This window comes from Sebastes umbrosus, chromosome 5 (assembly GCF_015220745.1).
Source record: "Sebastes umbrosus isolate fSebUmb1 chromosome 5, fSebUmb1.pri, whole genome shotgun sequence".
Taxonomy (NCBI): Eukaryota; Metazoa; Chordata; class Actinopteri; order Perciformes; family Sebastidae; genus Sebastes; species Sebastes umbrosus.
In genome coordinates, this window is record NC_051273.1 from 252,676 (window position 1) to 257,833 (window position 5,158).

The 5,158-nt window shown below is 44.3% G+C and overlaps 1 long non-coding RNA gene across 1 annotated transcript; it reads left to right on the plus strand.

Moving 5' to 3' along the window:
- Nucleotides 1-449: 449 nt before the first annotated feature.
- Nucleotides 450-4,342, plus strand: LOC119488603. Its single transcript, XR_005206991.1, has 3 exons — nt 450-696; nt 791-864; nt 2,554-4,342. It is a non-coding gene; the product is annotated as an uncharacterized LOC119488603 (long non-coding RNA).
- The last annotated feature ends 816 nt before the right edge of the window (nt 4,343-5,158 follow it).

Sequence of the window (5,158 nt, forward strand, 5' to 3'; positions counted from 1 at the left end):
TTCTGAATTTGGTTCCAAAGTTGTTGTAATAAAACTCAGTTATCTTTACTGAAAACATCTTATATATGATCTAAAGATGTGACAGAGTTCAATTACACAGGAAACTAACAGGATTCATCTTAAAGAGTAGAAAAACACACAAAAGAAATGTCCGTCTTGTAAAGTTAAAAATGAACATGAACATTAATTCTTCTCTCTGAGGAAACAAGCTGTGTTGTCACAACCCGACTCTATAAGACTGGGACAAAAACGGGAGACACACAGGTATAACTGAACAAATTAAGTGATTTATTAACCAAAACGTATGTGAAAAGTAAATCAAAAGAATGCGTAGGAGGAATCTGAAGAGTCAGGAGTGTAGGGAGAGGATGTGTGCTGTAAAAATAAAGACAAAGAACCAAAACACTAAGGAACAGAGGTGTGTGAGGAGGTCTGTAAGGCTACAGACTGCTGCATGCTCTGTCCTTTAAGCAGGGAGCACACCTGAGCACGCCTGAGCACACCGGGTCCAGGTGTGTCTCATGCTGCTGATTAGCCTCATCAGGTCTAATTAATCACAAAAGATTTAATTTATAACAGCATGAGGGTTTACAGTGTTATAGTGGAACTATGAGAGTGACAGAAAGCTCTAGAAATTAAAAGTACTATTAATTCTACAATGTGGACCGTCGACTAGCAGAGCTGACGATGCGGACGGTATAATAATTAATTATTAAATGAGTTGAACTAAAGACGTGTGTGTTGCATTTAGCTGTTGAATGTGATTAAAGTCTCTCTCCTCTCCGTTCAGGACATGAACATCTCTGCTTTGTCTCACAAGATGAATGACTTCCAGAGCTGATGATTACATTCCTCTCTGCAGAGGTAAGGCAGCGCCGCGGGCCAGAAAATACCGCCGAGCTTCACTCCAATTATCATCCAGCAGGAGAACATCAAACTGATCAACTGGGAGTCGACACCAGAACACACTTGAACACACCTGAACACACCAGAACACACCTGAACACACTAGAACACACCAGAACACACCTGAACACACCAGAACACACCAGAACACACCAGAACACACCTCTGACAGCCAGCCGACACTAGAACACACCAGAACACACCTCTGACAGCCAGCCGACACTAGAACACACCAGAACACACCTCTGACATCCAGCAGACACCAGAACACACCTGAACACACCTGAACCCACCAGAACACACCCCTGACATCCAGCAGACACCAGAACACACCTGAACACACCTGAACCCACCAGAACACACCTCTGACATCCAGCAGACACCAGAACACACCTCTGTCAGGTAGTCGACACCAGAACACACCAGAACACACCTGAACACACCTGAACACACCTCTGACATCCAGCAGACACCAGAACACACCTCTGTCAGGTAGTCGACACCAGAACACACCAGAACACACCTGAACACACCTGAACACACCTCTGACATCCAGCAGACACCAGAACACACCTCTGACAGCCGGTCGACACCAGAACACACCAGAACACACCTCTGACAGCCGATCGACACCAGAACACACCTCTGACAGCCGGTCGACACCAGAACACACCTCTGACATCCAGCAGACACCAGAACACACCTCTGACAGCCGGTCGACACCAGAACACACCAGAACACACCTCTGACAGCCGATCGACACCAGAACACACCTCTGACAGCCGATCGACACCAGAACACACCTCTGACAGCCGGTCGACCCCAGAACACACCTCTGACATCCAGCAGACACCAGAACACACCTCTGACAGCCGGTCGACACCAGAACACACCTCTGACATCCAGCAGACACCAGAACACACCTCTGACAGCCGGTCGACACCAGAACACACCTCTGACATCCAGCTGACACCAGAACACACCTCTGACAGCCGGTCGACACCAGAACACACCTCTGATTTTGTCAAATCTTTTGACTCTAATATGTCAACAAAATAAAACAAGAATTTTGAACCTGGTTTTATCCAATGTTCACATTTCTGTTCAGGAAATGTATGAAAATTAGCACAGATTTAATAAGATAATGCCTCATTTGTATTAATTTAAACATGAAATTTCAGAGAACTTGTAATACCAATAATTGTCTTAATTTACATACGCATTTTACTTAGTTTACAAACGCATTTTACTAAGTTTACGTATGTATTTTACTTCGTTTACGTATGTATTTTACTTCGTTTACGTATGTATTTACTTAGTTTACGTACGCATTTTTCTTAGTTTAAGTATGCATTTTTCTTAGTTTAGGTACGCATTTTACTTAGTTTACATACACATTTTACTTAGTTTACATACACATTTTACTTAGTTTACATACACATTTTACTAAGTTTACATATGTATTTTTCGTATTTTACGTACGTATTTTTCTTAGATTACTTAATGTCAGTAATAAGCTGGTGAAGTTTCAGGGTGATATCTAGTTACCTATCCACCTGTAGCGTCTAGGTGAGGCCTGTTGGTATATAAGTGGTTTATAGTTGCAGGTGAAGGTGACATCGGAAGTCTCCTCGTCTACCTCGACAGGTCCAAGTGGTTCTTCTTCCTGATTGTGATGTGTGCTGATTTGAGCCCTGAAGAGGAATGTGACGGGGAAAGTGAGAGAAGTTTAAGAAACGCCCATCGGTGGCGTTGACCCCGGACGGCCCCGGACGGCCTCGGCTAACAACCAGAGCTGCCTGGGATGCTTGAGGCCGGTAACGTAAGACTCTCCTCTTCTTCTCTCTCTGAAATACCTCGTAGATATGCCGGCTCGGATACCAGATCTCTCTGCACCACCTCCAGCCACCATTCTCATCTCCAGGACGTGTGTGCTGCTTGTTGTCTGGTAAACATGTGACACCTGTCGGAGGAATGCTGGTTGCTAACGGGGCCAAGTCCGTCCTGCAGCATCTAGTACACAGCATGTTCTGTTCTTCCATCACAGCGGTGGCGGTGACGGTGACGGTGGCGGTGGATACAGGAAGTGTGAAGCAGTGGATGTGTCTGCTGGTTGTTGTCTTGTAACGGAGATACAGACTCTGTTTTTATTTATCCCACCCCCCCGCCCCCGCCTCTCCCCTCCAGCTGTCTCTGTTGTGTCTGGAGCGTGTCCTCTGAACTCTGGCGGGGGACGCGGTGGGACGCTTGGAGGACGGTCAAACCCACTAACCCTTCCAACTATGCAGAATGTTACAGAACACACCCTGCTGGACTCTGATTATGGAACACTAAACCTCCAGGAGACGTGCCGCCTTTATCTGACAAGACATTTATGTTTCTGTGTCAATCAGAGCAGCAATAACTGAGATTCTTTTATCATTATTTAACTGTTTTATGTATTCAAAGAACATCCAATCCAAATTTATTTATAAAGCAACAAAAGTTGACTAAAGTGCTGTATTACAGTTAAACATCAAAACAACACAATAACACACTAAGACCAACTTAAAACCAACAGGACATTGAAATAATAAAAGTGTCAATAGGCCAATATGGAAAAAGGATTAAGATAGTCAACTCTCATGCTGAGCCAAAAGCCATTAAGGAATAAAAGTGTTTTGAGGTTTGATTTAAGAACAGGCAGTGTGGAGGACAGCCCAACATGTGGAGGCAGAGTTGAACCCCTGAGCTTCAACTTTGACCTCGGTACAGTCAGAAACAACTGCTCAGTTGAACCGAGCGTCCTCCATAAAAGATATGGTTTTAAAAGATCTGAGAGAGAAGTTGGATGATTTATATGTTAATGATAAATCTTAAAATCAATCCTAAAACATGAAGAGAAGCCAGAATCGGGGAAATGTGCTCACGTTTACCAGTTAAAAGACGAGCTGCCGTGTTCTGAACAGGCTGACGTTGGCTAACACCAACGTAAAGTGCATTACAATAATCAAGACGTGTGGTGATAAAAACATGCATTACCTTTTCAAAATTATTAAAAGATAAAAAGGACTTAACCCTGGATAAAAGACGCAGTTGGAAAAAGCTTCATTTCACAAATGGAGCGAATTCAGGCAGTCAACTCGAGCTGCACTCCTACATACACATGTGACATGCCTCACTCTCAATACCATAAACCAAACGCACCCTGCAAAATCCTCTATTTCTCCCTCTGCCTCTTCAATGCTGCTGCTGCCCTGCAGGAGTCCTGCCGCCGCCTGCTCTTTCAGCCACACCACCAACCCAGCATCCACCTGCAGGCTCCGACGGGGGGTAATATGTTTAATCATCACTCCCAATACCTCATGTAATCATATCTGCAGGGAGTGATGAGGTCACAGTTTAGACCCCAAACTCTGACAATGTTCTGCTGTTGAAATAAACATTTCAAACGTGAGTTGTCTGACTGAACTGAGTTTATCTGTTGGTCCATTATAACCCCTAGATTCTTTACAGAAGGTTTAAGAAAAGGTTCCAGGGGTTGAAAGGTCCATGTTGGGGTCATTGCTGCCTCCATTGGGTCCAAAAAGAATGACTTCTGTCTTGCTCTCATTGAGGAACTTTAAAGCCATCCAGTCTTTGATGTCTTTGAGACAGTCTAGCAAAGATCCCAAAGAGTTTGAGTTACACGTACAGTTGTGAGTCGTCAGCGTAGAAGTGGAACAGAGATTCCATACTTTCTAATAATGGACCTCAGGGGAAGCATGTACAGGGAGAATGAAAGAAGACCAACCATAAAGCCTTGGGGGACTCCACATGGGAGACGGGCTGATGAGGACGTGAGATCACCAAAGCAGACGGAAATACTACGTCAGCCAGGTCAGACCTGAACCGTTCACACCTTTAAAACCAACAGAGGAGAAATAAAAACATTGTGGTCCACTGTGTCCAAAGCAGCTGTGAGATCTAAAAGCAGAAGAATGGCTTCACATACAACATGGAGTCACAGAACTTCTCAGCTTTCTTATCCTTGTTCCTTGTTGCGTCGCTAGAAACAACGTCACCAGCAAAACCATTGTTTTCCTCTGGTACTCTATGGCCCTCTGCTAATGTCTGCATATGACCTCATTTAAATACGTGCAAAGACGCCGTCTGCTCTGCAGCTCAGTTAAAAGATGCATTTCACTCTTTAAGGTGCTTTGAGAATCACACGGTTTCTTTTTGTCTGATTTCTGCAGGTTTTTTTTGCAGGTTTGTGAATTCGCCCCTCAGC